Source organism: Dermacentor variabilis, chromosome 1, assembly GCF_050947875.1.
Source record: "Dermacentor variabilis isolate Ectoservices chromosome 1, ASM5094787v1, whole genome shotgun sequence".
In the NCBI taxonomy this organism is placed as follows: domain Eukaryota; kingdom Metazoa; phylum Arthropoda; class Arachnida; order Ixodida; family Ixodidae; genus Dermacentor; species Dermacentor variabilis.
In genome coordinates, this window is record NC_134568.1 from 129,408,672 (window position 1) to 129,427,908 (window position 19,237).

Below are 19,237 nucleotides of genomic sequence, written 5' to 3' on the forward strand. Positions count from 1 at the left end.
AGAATCAAACGCTTTCTCATAATCAATGAAAGCTATATATAAGGGTTGGTTATATTCCGCACATTTCTCTATCACCTGATTGATAGTGTGAATATGATCTATTGTTGAGTAGCCTTTACGGAATCCTGCCTGGTCCTTTGCTTGACAGAAGTCTAAGGTGTTCCTGATTCTATTTGCGATTACCTTAGTAAATATTTTGTAGGCAACGGACAGTAAGCTGATCGGTCTATAATTTTTCAAGTCTTTGGCGTCCCCTTTCTTATGGATTAGGATTATGTTAGCGTTCTTCCAAGATTCCGGTACGCTCGACGTCATGAGGCATTGCGTATACAGGGTGGCCAGTTTCTCTAGAACAATCTGCCCACCATCCTTCAACAAATCTGCTGTTACCTGATCCTCCCCAGCTGCCTTCCCCCTTTGCATATCTCCCAAGGCTTTCTTTACTTCTTCCGGCGTTACCTTTGGGACTTCGAATTCCTCTAGACTATTTTCTCTTCCATTATCGTCGTGGGTGCCACTGGTACTGTATAAATCTCTATAGAACTCCTCAGCCACTTGAACTATCTCATCCATATTAGTAATGATATTGCCGGCTTTGTCTCTTAACGCATACATCTGATTCTTGCCAATTCCTAGTTTCTTCTTCACTGTTTTTAGGCTTCCTCCGTTCCTGAGAGCATGTTCAATTCTATCCATATTATACTTCCTTATGTCAGCTGTCTTACGCTTGTTGATTTACTTCGAAAGTTCGGCCAGTTCTATTCTAGCTGTAGGGTTAGAGGCTTTCATACATTGGCGTTTCTTGATCAGATCTTTCGTCTCCTGCGATAGTTTACTGGTATCCTGCCTAACCGAGTTACCACCGACTTCCATTGCACACTTCTTAATGATGCCCACAAGATTGTCGTTCATTGCTTCTACACTAAGGTCCTCTTCCTGAGTTAAAGCCGAATACTTGTTCTGTAGCTTGATCTGGAATTCCTCTATTTTCCCTCTTACCGCTAACTCATTGATCGGCTTCTTATGTACCAGTTTCTTCCATTCCCTCCTCAGGTCTAGGCTAATTCGAGTTCTTACCATCCTGTGGTCACTGCAGCGCACCTTGCCGAGCACGTCCACATCTTGTATGATGCCAGGGTTAGCGCAGAGTATGAAGTCTATTTCATTTCTAGTCTCGCCGTTCGGGCTCCTCCACGTCCACTTTCGGCTATCCCGCTTGCGGAAGAAAGTATTCATTATCCTCATATTATTCTGTTCCGCAAACTCGACTAATAACTCCCCCCTGCTATTCCTAGTGCCTATGCCATATTCCCCCACTGCCTTGTCTCCAGCCTGCTGCTTCCCTAGCTTGGCATTAAAGTCGCCCATTAGTATAGTGTATTTAGTTTTCACTCTACCCATCGCCGATTCCACGTCTTCATAGAAGCTTTCCACTTCCTGGTCATCATGACTGGATGTAGGGGCGTAGACCTGTACAATCTTCATTTTGTACCTCTTATTAAGTTTAACAACAAGACCTGCCACCCTCTCGTTAATGCTATAGAATTCCTGTATGTTACCAGCTATATTCTTATTAATCAGGACCCGCCGTGGTTGCTCAGTGGCTATGGTGTTGGGCTACTGAGCACGAGGTCGCGGGATCGAATCCCGGCCACGGAGGCCGCATTTCGATGGGGGCGAAATGCGAAAACACCCGTGTGCTTAGATTTAGGTGCACGTTAAAGAACCCCAGGTGGTCTAAATTTCCGGAGTCCTCCACTACGGCGTGCCTCATAATCAGAAAGTGGTTTTGGCACGTAAAACCCCAAATATTATTATTATTATTAATCAGGAATCCGACTCCTAGTTCTCTTCTTTCCGCTAGGCCCCGGTAGCACAGGACGTGCCCGCTTTTTAGCACTGTATATGCTTCTTTTGGCCTCCTAACTTCACTGAGCCCTATTATATCCCATTTACTGCCCTCTAATTCCTCCAATAGCACTGCTAGACTCGCCTCACTAGATAACGTTCTAGCGTTAAACGTTGCCAGGTTCGTATTCCAATGGCGGCCTGTCCGGAGCCAGTGATTCTTAGCACCCTCTGCAGCGTCGCAGGTCTGACCGCCGCCGTGGTCAGTTGCTTCGCAGCTGCTGGGGACTGAGGGCCGGGGTTTGATTGTTGTGTTCATATAGGAGGTTGTGGCCAAGTACTGCACCAGGGTGGCCAATCCTGCTCTGGTGAGGGAGTGCGTTACCGGTTCTGGTCACCGGGATAAGGCCACACTCCAGGCCTGTTTGTGCAATTTTGATCAACACGCGGATTTCTTTTTTTTTTCTTTTTTTTTAATCCGGTGGAAAATTGCCGGCACCGGGATTCGAACCACGGACCTCTTGCACGCGAGGCGGGTGTTCTACCTCTACGCCACCGCTGCACGCAATAGCGCACGCCACCGCTGCACGAAACGCAATAGCGTTTCGCGAATCCGGTATCAGGGCAAACGCAAGCGCAAGAGGACAGGGTCTGGCCGCTTGACTGTGCCGTAACGGCATAAGCCATGAGATGAGCAGGACAAATGTGAATGGTCTGCATGGTGCAGCCACCTGGTGGCACAGAGCCCAACCATACACAGTAGCAGCAACGAAGTGTATTCTTCTTTGCTGCTGGTGTGTGTTTTTCGCAGGAGTGTAATCATCAACGCGTTGATTTTATAAATGCTTAAAATGTTTAACACTTGGTTAGAGCAATATTAGCGCATTGTTTGGCTGGTTAAGCGCTGCGCCAACAAGTGTCTGGACCGTGCGACCGATCAGGCCGCTCACGTACGTCTACGCTAAAGTTCCTTCATCAGCTTGAGTTTATGCCTCCAGTCATTCGCCGAAGTGACCAGTTTGCCTGTGGTTACCGGAATACCAGACACGTTCGGCGCTACGACAGAATGCTCGCAAGGCACGCTGCTTCGATAGCTGTCGCTTGCGGTCGACGGCCAAGCGGCTAGCGGAGATGGTCTCGCGCAGGCGGGGGCGGGCTCCAAAACAACCGGAAGTGGACGATGTGACGTCGCATCGTGATGCAGAACCAGTGAAGGCGGAGCTTAGCCCCGCTCGCTCGAGTTGAGGAGGAAAAGCATGGCTAGGGAGGAGGGTAACTTCTAATCGCTTGTAGCGCCATTAATATGTAACGCTTCACTTAAATTCTGGTGCGAATGTTGTACTTAAGCTGTACCCTACGCGTCTACAAAATTTGTCCGAACCGTTTCAGGGGCCCTTTAATTGACACATCTAAGTACTCCGCGTAAAGCGTGTAAGTTATTATAAGGTTTTAAAAATGCCCATCGCTGACGATCGCAGCACACACTCGGCGGAATTTTAAGCCGCCCCTACCCATATGACGGAAATCGCTCATATGACGTCAGTGCGGCGAACTATCCGATTGGCTGACCAGGGCGCGTGATCGATCATTTTTCCAACTTTATGGTAAACAAATGATGTTCGTAATAGTTCGAATGTTAGTTCATTTGTTTTTATAAAGAGAAAGTAACATAAAGAGAATGCACAAGAACAATTTTTCAGTGCACTTAAAGGGACCCTGAAACGCTTTTGACGATTTTCTACAAACATACTGAGTCGTTAGAGTAGGTCCTTCTGATCATTAATTGACACATCTAAGTGCCCCACGTAAAGCGTGTAATTTATTATAAGGTTTTAAAAATGCACATCGCTGCCGATCGCAGCACAGTGCTCGGCGGAATTTTAAGCCACCCCTACCCATATGACCGAAATCACCCATACGACGTCAGTGGGGCGAGCTATCCGATTGGCTGACAAGGGCGCGTGATCGATAATTTTTCCAACTTTATGGTAAACAAATGATCTTCATAATAGTTGGAATGTTAGCTAATTTGTTTTTATGAAAAGAAAGTAACATAAAGAGAATGCACAAGAATAATTTTTCAGTACACTTGAGCACTTCCGGCACACAGCAAGTGTCGTCTGCTTGTGTTACAACGTACTCAATTTTGTCGAGAGCTCCGCGGTCAGAATCGGTCTCAGTCTTTTCGCGAGCACTATGATTCGACTTTGTTGCCTTGTGGACTGCAAACGTAGCGAGTGGCATTGTGTCAAGCTGCGACATCGCGTCCCTCTGCAAGGCAGCGTACGAGCGAAGTGGCTGCTGGGCATCGGACTGCCGCTATCCGATCGGCGCCAGGATTTGCGTGTTTGTGGCCGTCACTTTACACCGGAAGATTACTAACGCAATAGCGTTTCGCGAGTCCGGTATTAGGGCAAACGCAAGCGCAAGGGGACAGAGTTTGGCCATGGTTTGGCCGCTTGACTGTGCCGTAATGGGATGACCCACGAGATGAGCAGAAGGGCAAATGTGAATGGTCTGCACGGTGCAGCCACCTGGTGGCACAGAGCTCAACCATACACAGTAGCAGCAAGAAGTGTATTCTTCTTTGTTGCTGGTGTGTATTTTTCGCAGGAGTGTAATCATCAACACGTTGTTTTTATAAATGTTTAAAATGTTTTACACTTGGTTAGAGCAATATTAGCGCTGTGTTTGGCTGGTTAAGCGCTGCGCCAACAAGTGTATGGACCGTGCAGACCGATCAGGCCGCTCACGTACGTCTACGCTAATGTTCCTTCATCAGCTTGAGTTTATGCCTCCAGTCATTTGCCGAAATGACCAGCTTGCCTGTGGTTACCGCTAGTGTGTGGTTAACGGAATACCAGACATGTTCGGCGCAACGACAGAATGCTCGCAACGCACACTGCTTCGATAGCTCTCGCTTGGGGTCGACGGCCAAGCGGCTAGCGGAGAGGTCTCGCGCGGGCGGGGGTGGGCTCCAAAACAACCGGAAGTGGACGATGTGACGTCGCATCGTGACGCTGAACCAGTGAAGGCGGAGCTTAGCCCCGCTCGCTCGGCGAACGAGTTGAGGAGGAAAAGCATGGCTAGGGAGGAGGGTAACTTCTAATCGCTTGTAGCTTCATTAATACGTAACGCTTCACTTAAATTGTGGTGCGAATGTTCTACCTAAGCTGAACCCTACGCGTCTATAAAACTTGTCCGATCCGTTTCAGGGGCCCTTTAAGCACTTCCGGCACACAGCAAGTGTCGTCTGCTTGTGTTAGAACGTGCTCCGTCTTTGATGAGAGCTCCGCCGTCAGTGTCGGTCTGTCTTTCCGCGAGCGCTATGATTCGACTTTGTTGCGTTGTGGACTGCAAACGTAGCGATTGGCAATATGTCAGGCTGCGACATGGTGTCTCTCTGCAAGCCAGTAGACGAGCGGACTGGCTGCAGCGCATCGGGCTGCCGCTATCCGATCGGCGCCAGGATTTGCGCGATTGCGGCCGTCACTTTACACCGGAAGATTATTAACGCAATAGCGTTTCGCGAATCCGGTATTAGGGTAAATGCAAGCACTAGGAGACAGGGCCTGGCTGTGTCCCCTTGCGTGTCGTTTCAGGGGGATGAACAGAAGCGCAAATGTGAATGGTCTGCATGGTGCAGCCACGTAGGGTGCGATCGGAGATGGTTGTTCGGCGCGTTCGTTCGGTTACCGGCGCGCGCGATTGGCCTACTCCGCACCGACGTCGCCAGCCGCGGGGCGCGGCCACGTTTTTGGTGACGTCAAAATGACTACACGCTCCTGTCAATCATCCTCCCACCGAGCATTTCGTCTGCTAGGCGCCGAACCCGAAGGGAGCTGGAAAGTTTGGAGCGATCATACGGCTTCGCATGGCGCGTCTGGTGGATTGGATTGGATCCAACAGGCGGCCTTTTCGGGTGCGGAATGGCACGTTTGAATCCAATCCATAGTTTAATTCGCGAAAATGGCGCTTCCGTTGGGAACTTAGGTTGTTGCGCTGGCGTTTCTAGAGGAAGGAGGAGAGCGGGTGGCGGTGCGAAACGCGTTTGAAGAAATGGCAGAAAGTGAATTCCGGCGTCGTTTTTGTTTCTCGAAACAAATAATTCGGTGGTTGTACAGAGAAATCGACATCATCGGTGCCAGCGAGCCACTGGAATGTTGTCGCTGCCTCTTGAAAAGTGCGCCACTCTTCCAGTCGTTTTTTTTTTCTTCTCGCTGTCCGCGACACCACCTAGGGACGACGCAAAGAACCTGATAGTTATAAATTGCAGTAGTCACACGTACTACTATTTGAAAACGTGTTTGGGCTTGAGAAGAAAAAATACATTTTTTTAGATAAAGATTTAATTCATTTGGAAGACGAGAAACATATGGTTTTAAAGTATAATGTTTGCAAGCAGACGACAAACGACGGAAGTAAACTTCCGGGGAGGCCACCGCTTCCTGATTGGCTGCTCTCTCCGCCCCGCTGTCACAAATATTGCATACTGCAACTTTGTGACGTTGCAGCAACTGAACAGAACGCGTATCGAACAAAATATCTCCGATCGCGCCCCTGGTGGCATAGAGCTCAACGACACACAGTAGCAGTAACGAAGTGTATTCTTTGCTGCTGGTGTAATACTTGATGAAAAGAGCGCTACGAAGACGCGGACTAAAAGAACAACATGTACGACGGACAAGGCGCCTTGTCCGTCGTACATGTTGTTCTTTTAGTCCGCGTCTTCGTAGCGCTCTTTTCATCAAGTACGCAAAACCAACTCGCCCACATCAAGCTTCTGCTGCTGGCGTAAATTTTTCGCAGGAGTGTAACCGTTAACACGTTGTTTTTGTAAACGTTTAACACTTTTACACTCGGTTAGAGCAATATTAGCTCTTTCCTTGGATGGTTAAGCACTGCGCCAACGGGTGGCTGGACCGTGGAGACCGATCAGGCAGCTCACGTACGTCTACGCTAAAGTTCCTTCATCAGCTTGAGTTTATGCCTCCACCATTCCGTCGAAAAGTTCAGCTATGTGTGATTACCGGAATACCAGACACGTTCGGTGGTACGACAGAATGCTCGCAACGCAAGCTGCTTCGATAGCTCTTGCTTGGGGTCGACGGCCAAGCGCCTGGCGGAGAGGTTTCGCGCGGACAGGGGCGGGCTCCAAAACAAACGGAAGTGGACTGTGTGACGTCGCGTCGTGACGCAAAACCAGTGAAGGCGGAGCTTAGCCCCGATCGCTCGGCGAACGAATTGAGGAGGAAAAGCATGGCTAGGCAGGAGGGTAACTTGTAATCGCTTGTAGCTCCATTAATACGTAACGCTTCACTTAAATTGTGGTGCGAATGTTCTACTTAAAGGGGTTGGGACACCAGATTTTGAGGCTATAAAAAGCATGTTGTAGGCTGCTTCCGTATGCAAGGACACCCAGAACGAGGTATTGGACGCTGGAAACATTTCAAAATAATTTTAATTCAGCTCCAAAAAGTTATTAAAAACTCCATCTCGTGGTCGAGACCCATCGCTAGCGCGGCAGTTATGACGTCACAGAGGAGGAACGAAAATATTGACGTCATAGCACACTAGCACAAAAACGTGACGTATGATGAGTAGCGATGAAATGCCGATTACGGAGCCTGCTGAGCCGAGCGACCGAGCTACAGGCATATAGAAATCCTTTCTTAATGCAAAGGGGTAAGGCGTGCAGACACGGACACAAGAGGAGAGAAGTGGACAACACGAACGCCGCACGGCGGCCCGCGAACGGCAAACTGCGTGTAACACTAGCCGGCCGACTCCGAAAGGGAGGATATGCGGCGTTCGTCTTGTCCGCTTCTCTCCTCGCATAGTTCGGCAGCTCGGAGCGGTCTCTCGTTCGCTTGGCCTTTCTCAATGTGAGGGCCCGTCCACGTTACCGGCACGGAGACTCGCCGCACGCCGTTTGCCGTTCGCGGGCCCCCGTGCGACGGCGGTCTTGCTCGCGAACGGCGAGATTTCCTTGCCGTAGAGAGGACGGGCCCGGGACCCATTTGTGCGGCAGCCGTACGGCGAAGCGGCCAATCAGCGACCGAGGAGTGGTCACTCTGGCACCGACGGCAGCCTCACCGCCTCTGATCGTTCGGCGCCGCCGATATCGTCGCTAGGCCTTTTCCGGTTCACTTCGAAGCTAAAGCTCACGGCGCTTCGGAATGAATCAGCGACTCTCACAAGCCGCAATATATTTTTACCGTTGTTGTCGCTCTTAGCAATAATTATAATAATCGCGACATGGCAGTGTCCTGTGACTTTCACAGACTGTGACAAGGAGAGAGACTGGTGGCAGCGAGTCCTACACAATGGAGGTCTTTTCGATCAAGTACAGGCCGTCCAGAAGGCCCATGATACGGCGGTAAAGTTAAACCTTACTGTCCCGACGTGGGAGCCGCCTGCGTCAACCTAAGGGTTGATCTTCAGGACATTAAATAAAGTTCATCATACCATACCATACCATGCACTTCGAATCGCCAGTTGTTTACCTCTGCTGGGAGAGCAAGCGTACGCGCGAGCAGACGACGCAGCATCGTTTTACGTCACCTTTCTTTGTGGCCCACGTGACCAAGCCATGTTGCGTTTTCTCCTCTGTGACGTCATAGCATCCCCCGGAGCCCAGAAACCGAAATCGCTCGGTATAATAATGCTATTATTAAATTATTTATCGGATATATATGAATCCCGCTGTGTGTATCGTGCTCCCTGAATCATGACGCAACGTTTGAATCAGCAAACGCATGAACGAAAATTTTGATGTCTCCGCCCCTTTAAACAGTACTCTACGCGTCTACAAAATTTGTCCGAACCGTTTCAGGGGCCCTTTAACCGTGGCGTCTCCGTGGGTATATTGATTAGAAATACTAAACAATCGTAGTGGCAAACAAGTTTCTTGAGATTTGCAGGCAGCATGCAGTTTCCTTGCTTGTTCACAGTCATCCTATCTGCACAAATCATATATCCCCAAGGTGTTGAGGTAGTCTGAGGAATGTCAGCATTCTTTACGTAGGGCACTTCATTTCGCTAGTGTATCGTTACCATCAACTCCGGTATTTCTATGAATTTGTGTTGACTATTGTGACTAGTGCTTTCATTTCAGCAGCGTAAAGGCGTAGGCCAGTTGGTAAAGCATTGTCAAAAATAAAGTAACACACTACAAAGGACAGAGAGCACTCCTAATGTTTAGACTTGCTCTCTGTCCTGTGTACAGCGCTATTTTATCCATGACGACATTTACATTTTAGGAGTTGCCAGAAAAGACGACTCGTGAAAGTGGGGAGTACAGCCTTACTTCATTAAAGTGAGCCTTGACAATGTTATGCAACTACATGTTTGAAAAGTGGCCTCATTTTCTTCCTTCTTCTTTTTTTGCAATCGCAGCTATGGAGCTTTAATTGCTATATTTTGCAGTATGCTATTTATGAACAATAATCACTGCCGTCCTGAATACATTATTTCTTAAGATGGCAGGGTACTTCAAGACATCTTAAGGTGTGCAAAAGCATTTTTGGGTGGCACAGTATGGTGATTCTCTTGTGCGATGGAACCAAATAACCTGGTTGAAAGATTAATCGCGACTCCGCTACTATTCAGTTACTCAATAGCTAATCAACCAAATTGTCAAGCTATAAAATGTAAGCCTTTCATCGCAGGTTTTCAAGGAATGTTAAAGAAGAAAAGTTGAGGCAGCTGGTACAAGTTATTTTTGTGGATGCTCCCTATATACATGTTAACCACATTGTAGAGTTCTGGCAAAAAACACATTGATGTTAAAAGCCTTCTAGCGCACATAGGAACCTCATTATTTACAAAGAACAGGAGATGAAACGAAATCGCACATCCGACAAAGAAAACATGGGACAGCACCGAAACAAGGCACGGAGTGCAATATACATGAGGTTGGGGAAAAAATTTACATATTTATGAAGGCTTTTTTTAGATGATGATGGTTATGATGATATCTGGTGTTTAATGGCACAAGGGCCAGGTATGGCCAAAGAGCGCCAAGACAAATGGTAATTTTAAGGATGTATTGTGAATGGCATGGACAATGAATTCATCATTGTAGGTGTGACATGGCTGTAAAAGGGCCTAACTACTGTCGCTGTAAATGGCGTTAAATATACAGGTACTAAAATAACAGCACTGACTAGTTAGGGATGTGGACGATGGCAATTGTGTTTTGGTAAACACATATGAAAACGAAACAACAGTGACACTAGAGCATCAAGACAGCCCTCGAATACAAGAGCTGTTAATCACGTCAAAATTACCTGGCCAAATTATTTTCAGTGTGTCAGTTTCAGCTAAAAAATCTAAGACTATTTGCAGATTAAAAAGCGCTCCATCACTAAGAAAAAATGCAGGGTGAAGAGGTATATTTTCCCGATATACAGAAGGGAAATACTTTTTCCTCTCTGTTTCTATTGCAGGGCACTGAACAAGAACTTGGAGGACTGACAGACTATTGTTGCAGCTACTACAAGTCATACAGTCCCCCCAAGTCAAGAGGTAAGAGTGAGTATGTAAGTGTGTCCTATTCTTAACCGGCAAAGAAGTGCTTCCTTGTACTGTGCTGTTTTCTCACTTATACAGTTCCCTAGTTTTGGTTTTATCATGTGTAGCTTATTCAATGTTTGTGTATCCAACTCTCCTTGCAAATGACTCCTCAGTTTACAATGTGGAAAAGACTTTAGGTCTGTTGCAGGGATGGGGGCATTACCATCAATGTCACTAAAACTCACTGAAGTAGCGTTTACGTCAGCAGCTATGTTGCCTTTTATACTTTTATGGCCTGGTACCCAGCATAAGACAATCGCTTGGTTGCACATATATGCGGAGCACAATAAGCTATACAGCTCATTCAAAATGGAATTCTTATGTTTTCATGAACTAATTAGGGCTCTCACGACACTTAATCAGTCTGTGAAGACAACAGCCTTAGCGACAATTGTGAGCCTTAGGTGTTTAATAGCCGAGACTGTAGCATATGCTTCCACTGTAAAGAAACTGGTGTGTGGGTTTAGTGCTCCAGATGTTGAAAATAAGTGTCTGAGAGCTGCGCAAGCAACACCAGCAGGAGACTTCGAAGCGTCTGTGTAAAATTCATCACAGGAATACTTCTCTTTAAGTTCAAGAAAATGTGACTATGTGATTCTCAGGTGCTCGTTTCGATATTTTTAAGAAAGATATGTCACATTGGATAGTCTGCCACTCCCACAGTGGTGGAAGCCGAGTAGGAGCCATTAGAGCATTCTCTGAAAGAGGGACCCCTGTTTTTTCTGAGAGTGCTTCCAACCGGAGGGACAGAGGAGGCTGCACAGCTTGGTGGTTACGGAACAGCCTGGCCATGGAGAAGTCGTGAATAACTGAATGACATGGGTGATCCACAGCTGATTTTTGGCATACGAAAAGCTTAAATATGTCCTTTGGTAGTATAGAGACCATTCGTTAGATTCAACCTAAAGGCTTTGCACAGGACTAGTCCTAAAGGCACCTGTAGCAAGGCAGATGCCTAAGTGATGGATAGGATCTAGTATTTTCAGAGTACTAGGCCCAGCAGGATTATAGACTATTGCTCCATAGTCAAGCCGCGTTAGTAAAAGACTTTTGCACAACTTTATAAGGCATCTCCTGTCGCTTCCCCAAGATGTGCGTGACAAGAGCTTCAGAAGATTCATAGTCTTGTGGCATTTTGCCTTAAGGTACTTCAGGTGTGGTATAAAAGTTAGCTTGCTGTCTAAAAGGATCCCTAAAAATTTGTATTCATGGCTCACAGATAGCCATTCTCCATTGAGATCTACTACGGGGTCCGCCAGTATACCTCTCTTGTTAGAGAACAGGACGTAGATACTTTTTTGAAGGTTTAGTTTAAAACCGTTTTCGTCCACCCAATTAAACAATTTATTTAAGCAAAGCTGTACTTGTCGCTCACAGATACTTAGATTACATGATTTGTAACCTATCTGGATGTCATCCACATATACAGAATAAAACATAGTATGTAGTATGACAGTATGGATCGAGTTCATTTTGACAATAAAAAGAGTGCAGCTCAACACACCAACTTGTGGAACACCAGCCTCCTGTATAAAAGGACGAGACAGAACGTTACCAACTCTAACACAGAACATATGACAGGAGAGGTAACTCTGAATCACGTTCAGCAAGTTGCCTCGAACTCCCGTTTCAGACAGATCATGAAGGATTCCAAAGCACCAGGTTGTGTTGTATGCCTTCTCCATATCTAAAAATACTGACAAGAAAAACTGTTTGTGGACAAAGGCATCACAGATATTTGTCTCAATGCGGACAAGGTGATCTGTTGTGGATCTACTCTCCCTGAAACCGCACTGTAAGGGATCAAGTACCTTGTTGTTTTCAAGAAAATGGATGAGGCGACGGTTAATCATTTTCTCAAATAGTCTGCATAGGCAACTTGTCAGATCTATAGGCCTATAACTGTTGGGTGAGGAAGGGTCCTTGCCCTCTTTGAGAATAGGGATTACGATTGCTTCTTTCCAGGCGAACGGAATGTATCCGGCAGAGAACATGGAGTTGAAGAGTGACAGTAGTATTTTTGAGGCCTCGTGATGTAAGTGTCCGATCATCTCATACATTATTCTGTCACTTCCTGGAGCGGACTCGTTGCAACAGCTCAGTAAGGCCTGGAACTCAGCCATTCTACATGGACGATTGTCTACTTCATTGCATGTGCCTTTCTGACCCAGTTAGCTGCTCTGCTTGTCGCAGGTATTTTAGGAGTCTGTGTAATCAGATGTACGAGAAACATGCTCGAAATGTGCTCCTAGACAATCAGCCTGATGCTCAAGAGTGTCTGCTTGCGTGTCTACTAATGGTAGAGAATGAGTTTCACAGCCTTTTATTTTGTTTACCCTGTTCCAGGCTTTTCTTTCGTCTGTATAAGAATTAATGCCGGAGATGTATTTTGTGTCAACTGTCTCTTTTGGCACGGCGGTGCGTTCTTCTACCTTCCGATTTTATTTTCTTAAAGCTGATCAGGTTTTCTGTAGTTGGAGAGACACGGAGGTGTTTCCAAACCTTATTTTGTTTCTTTCACGCTTCCTTACATTCGTTGTTCCACCAGGGAACACATCGGTTAATAGGCGACGCATTTGTTTGCACGATACACATTGACACTACGTCGACAATAAATGCAGTTAAATATGACACTGCATCATCAATACTAAGCGTACAAATGTCATCCCAGGTCAAATATGTCAGCTCTCTGTATTGCCGCCAGTTCGCTGAGTCAACTGTCTACTGGGGCACCTGTGGAGAGCATTCGTCCCGTTTTCTTCATTTTTAAAACAATCGGGAAATGGTTACTCCCATATGGATTTCTATGCACTTTCCGCTCCAGGTGCAGCACGACTGTACTTGATGCAATGGTTAAATCGATAGATGAGAATGTTTTGTTTGCGACACTGTAAAAAGTTGGTTCTTTCTTATTTAGCAGACACGCACCTGTACTTAAGAAGAAATTTTCAATCCGACGCCCTCTCACATCACATCGAGAGTCACCCCACAATGTATGATGAGCATTTAGGTCTCCAAAGAGAATGTAGGGCTCCGGAATTTGTGCAATAAAGCTTTCAAATTCAGTTTTGGAGAGTTGACAGTTGAGCGGGATGTATAAAGAAGTAATTGTCAGCAACTTACTAAAAAGCACTGCTCTGACTGCAACTACCTCAAGGGACGTTTGCAGCTCTAAATGCTGGTAGGCTATACCCTTATCAACTATTATGGTGACCCCGCCCGATGAGGCGAGAGCGTCGTTGCGGTCTTTGCGGTAGATGGCATATTGTCGCAGAAAGTTTGTGTGTGTAGAATTGAGGCGTGTCTCTTGCACACACAACACTCTTGAATTAAATATGTGTAGAAGATCATTCATGTCATCCAGATTGTGGAGTAGACCTCTGGCATTCCAATGTATAATTTGTGTAGCCATATTGGAAGTGTTTTGTAATGTGTGCCAAGAGAGGTAGTTCAAGTTAGCTCACGAGGCCTTTCCAGGCCTCGTGATACGGGATTTTCCTTCTTTACCAGAGCGCTCCCCAGAGCTACACTGCTCCTTCGGCATCTGGGACATCAGAGGAGTGTTGGCTGCATCCATCGCCTCATCAGAGGCGATGGATGACGCCCGCTCTGTGGGCACACTCTGGGGTTTGTCGGGCTTGTCTGCACGGGCAGTGGCCCAAGGACTGGGACTGGCAGGCCCGGAGGTCTGATGGTCCTTCTTGGTTGGGCGTGGAACAGCACTGGCTGCTCCTGCCAGGGGGGCTGGTGGCGTAGTCGCCACCACACTCCGTGTGACTTCGGCGGCCGCCGAAGGACGTGGCACTGCCCCCTGGTGCTCCACATTGGTGTAGGAAGCACTGGACTGATTGTGGGAGAGCGAAATGCTTACATGCCTCTGGAAAAGATAGGTTGAGTTTGACTTTCAGTTCTATGATTTGTTTCTCTTTTTTTCACGAGGGGCACGATCGCAAGTAGGCAGGGTGATCTCCTTCACAGTTGGCACAGCGCATTGCTGAAGTGCAGATGTCTGAAGCGTGTTCTGTTGAATTACACTTAGGCCACAAGTATCACGCCCTGTACACGTTAGCGACCCATGCCCAAAACGCTGACACTTGAAGCATCAATGCGAATTTGGGATGTATGGCCTGACACGAAGTTTGCAGTAGCCAGTTTCTATTGTTTCAGGTAGGTTGCTGGTTCCGAAAGTAATGAATGTTTGGTAGGTATTTGCTTGTCATCTTGCCTTAATGTTATCCTTTGCACTTTCACTATGTTCTGGTCTTGCCATCATTCTAGTAGTTCGCTTTCACTCAGTTCGAGAAGGTCACCTTCCGAGACAACCCCACGCACTGTGTTCATGGACCTGTGTTGGCCTACTGAGACGGGAATTTCCCCAAATGCTACAAGTTTTGAGAGTTTGTCATATGGTATTTTGTCGCGAAGTTCAAGAAGAATATCGCCACTTCCCATCTTTGTGACTTTATAGTCTGGGCCAATTGCCTCCGCGAGACATTTCGCTACAACAAATGGTGAGATCATTCTGACTGTTTTGGAATCATGCTGAATGTGTACAACATGGTACTTGGGAAAAGATTGTTTTGGTTGCATGAAAAACGTGAATGTTTCATCGGTGCGCCCCCTCTTCAGGGAGCAATCAGGTAATGGTGGAAAGTCGCTTGCCATATAGCATTGGAAAATTGGCGGCAATGGTAGCCACCCACCACTGAGCCCAACAAAGGGACGCTACAAGGTTGGAAGAATACCTGCAGACACCAGCCATGCATTGCCGCTATAACCTAATATAAAATACCCAAGGTTGGATAATTACACCAGATTAACCCTTGCCACCCAGAATACGGAATTGAGAAGAAGTGATAAGAAGACAGGAAAGAAGAAACAGCGAGAGAGAAAGCAAAAGATTGAAGAGGGGGACAGGCAAAGGCGACTGCCGATTTCCTCCAGGTGGGTCAGTCTGGAGGTGCCGTCTATGTGAAGCAGAGGCCAAAGAGGTGTGTTGCCTCCAATGGAGGACCTTAAAGGTCCAAACACCTGGCATCAGCTCAACCCCCGGGATCCCCCTTTCCACAGACATGGTTAAGCCGTGCACAGCTACACGTGGGAGGGTCCAACCATCGTGTGCTCGGGTATGTGGTGTCGCAACACACCAAACGCAAGGCTTTTTTTTTTTAGAATTGTGGCTCTTTGGGCCTGTTGGTTCAACATATTGGCAACTTATAGCACAGAAAAAAACAGATATACAGAAGAAACGAGATGATACAAGTTAGCATTCATCTATCATCTGTCATGTTTTATGTGCTACAATTTGCCAATATTTAAATTTTCAGCTAAGAATATTGGCCGCTGAATACAACGTACAATACACCGTATACTACAATTTACTGTCAGAATGACACAAATCACAACAGCTATAATTTGCAACATATTAAACCAGAAGCAGCGGATTAAAAACATATCAATGGTGATAACATGCCAATAAATAAATGCAGAGCAGTGTCCTTACGAAACAAATGTATTAGGGAAACTATATATTCACATATTTACATTAGCAGATTAAAATTTGGAGGACGCTTGGGCTTCGCCTTTAAGAGTGGAACGCGATAGCATTCAGAGATCCCTGACTGCTTTTCACGCTTTCCGGCAACTGTAGCTTATGTACTCATAATGTTTACCAGGAAATGCTGGCGGCATACGCTATGCATGAAGGCGCACTTTCTCGTAGAAATGAGCCTTCTTGCGTGGGTCGATCTCCTGTTACTGTTTCGCACTTTTAATTTTTCAGTCTGAGAAGATCGAACATAAAAGGCATCTGCTGTCAGTTTTTTTTTTTACATGACATTTGTTTGTGGGCTGTCATCCTCAAATTTCCGAGGAATAACTTTGTATAACAAGGTATGAGCAACTTAGGTTATAAAAGAGTGGTTGGGTATACATGCTTCTGGATGATTATTGCCGAAAAGACAGTCGATGCTGGACGCTGACGCCGGATTTTCTGTGACACGGGGCCCTTAACGCTATCACGTTAACATATTTGCAATATTAACATAGGCAGAAGTTAAAAAGCATCCGACAACATTAAAATGCCGCACAACTTCATTAAGCAGAGAGTACTATATTTGAATGCATGGAATTTGCCTCCTGTTGCCAAGGTGGCCACAACATAGCATGGGGTCTAATGTTAGCGGTGGGCCTGATGATTTGACTTTATTATTATAGTGAAATGTGGCGGCAAGCCTGATGAGCCATTAATAAGCAGAGACTCAGGTGTTCATCAGTTGGCCCTGTATCATGGCTTCCTTTTTCTCATTCTAGAGAAAATTTTGTTACAAACTAGTGCTGAAAATTTATATATACCCCAGGCAAATTGTTTTAAAGGGCCCCTCACCAGACCCCATAGCAAATTTTGGTTATATGCTGGAAGCTGTTACGAAATATTTCAGTGCCGGGAACCCGTGATTTCAGCAGGCGAGCTTCACAGCAAACATAGATGCTCTCTTCACTTGCCCCGTCTAGCCTCCACAAGCGAAATTCCTTCCCTGCGTTCTCCCACACCGCACCTCGAGGATCACATCACACATACGTCACGAGCCCCACCTTCATTTTTTTTTTCTCATCTCTTCTTTTTTTTTCGGAGCTGCACACTTTTGCCGGTGGCATTGCGTGCGAGCTGTTGTGTCTCATTTCACGCAGCGCATGATTTTGCACGCTGTGCACAATGACACATGACTAGTGGTATAAGTCAGTGCTACATGAATACTGAGGCAGACACAAGCGGATTACAGAGCATGATCCCGCACTGGAACACGGTAGAAAATGGCATAGTTTTGGTGCCTGCGCACATGAAAGCATGACCATGGGAACAAGCAGACGAAGCGGAAGTACATCTTTCTTGCTTCGGTGCGAAGTAAAACAAAAAACACGCAAACATTCAATTTGTATGTTTTATTATTTCTCTAAACTTCAATTCGTCAATTCAAGGAACAAATCACACAAATAACAGATGTTGCCTTGAATAATTCTCAAAGTCATGTGTCACCATGAGTGATGTCACACTGCGGATACAAGTACGTCGCCGTCCGGCTTAGAGCGTGGTCGCCGTGAGGGAAAGGAAAAATGGCGTTCGGATTGAAATTTCAGGCCTTTCCGCGATGGGTGGCACTGTAATTCTTTACAAACACGATCATTAGCATGCATTGTATGCTCTGCACTTGTCAGCTCAAAATGGCCAGACCTGGTGCGAGGCCCTTTAAAGGGAGACTAAAGAGCAAAATTATCTGAATTGCGCTGTTAAATTACCCCTTCACAATACCTAAAAAGCCACTCTTACTACAAGAAGATGCTTGCTAAGCCTGAAAAGACACAAAAACTAAAGAATGGTGGCAACGCCACCTTATAATTGCCCCACTAGCCCACTGTGACGTCACGGATCTTTAAGACATCTGCTCAGGCCTAGTTAAGCTTTTACCAGTAGAGATGGAATACATGTATTCTATAAGAGCCAAAGAGTGAGCATGGAAAGTTTCAGGGACTTTTACTGAACCATAACGGCCTAAATGCAAAAACTTCAGGAGCACCCATCTAACGACGACTGCCCATGGTAATGCAATTAGCATTCAATTAATGAAGCGACACACCCTATCGATCAAAATATGTTTGTTTACGATCTGTAGTAGTCATTGTGGGACTTCCGTTGCTTCAGCCATATGCTTCATACATTCTTCCCCGTATCAGCCCACTTTGCTATCCCACTCGCATTGCCAAGGTCAGTGATGAGCATGACAGCATGATGATGACACAGTGTCCAAGAAGGAATTATGTCTACGGTACGAAGACCAACATTGCAATGACGATTCTAAAATATTCGCGATAACATAACGATGACCGTTATGTCACACCGAGAGCATGAAGACAATGGCATGATGACGGTATGATGACTATGGCGTGATTACAACCACACGACAAAAATCAGACGACGAAGTTAGAATGACGACGATGGAGCAGCCACAACAGCATCACGACGACAAATGTTTGACAACGAATGTATGACACGAGCATGACAGCATGATGATGAATGTTTGATGATGACACAGTGACGACGACGAAATGACGAAGGAATCATGTTGACGGAACGACGAAAACGGTGTGACAACAATGAGATGACAATTCTGAAATGATGACGATTGTATAACGATGACAGCCTGACGATGATGGCATGATGACAATGGGCCAATGACAAGGTGTATGACAACGCCTGACAACTGTATCACGAAGACTGTATGGTGGCGATGGTGTGACGACGACGGCTGACAACAACCAGATGACAAAGCTGGAATTACAATGATGGAATGATCATGAAGGTGACAGTATGACAATGAATGCATGATCAGAATTGTCTGACAATGATGCAATGACCGACGATTGCATAACGTCGGCATAATCCCGGTTGAAGGATGACAGCTTGATTATGATAGAATGGCAGGGAGAAGCGATGTTGATGAAACGACAAAGGCGGTGTGACAAGATGACCCCAATGGAATGATGTTCTGAAATATAACAACGATAGTAAGACAACAGCGTGATGGCAATGTCATGACGTCATTGGTATAACCCCAACTATGTGACGATGATGGCACGACAACAGCATGGCGAGTCAGATGACAAAGTTAGAATGACAACAACAGAACAACCATGATGGCATCACGATGCATGACGACGACTGTATGACAACGATTGCATGACAACGGTATGAGGACAATGAGATGACTACGAAAGTATGATGATGACAGTCTGATGAGAATCGGATGACTAAGCA

At 46.2% G+C, this 19,237-nt stretch overlaps 1 protein-coding gene across 2 annotated transcripts in view; it reads right to left on the minus strand.

Moving 5' to 3' along the window:
• The window catches only part of LOC142584593 (glycosyltransferase 25 family member-like), a 438,601-nt gene that overhangs the window by 372,640 nt on the left and 46,724 nt on the right, over window positions 1-19,237 (minus strand). The window lies entirely within an intron of this gene.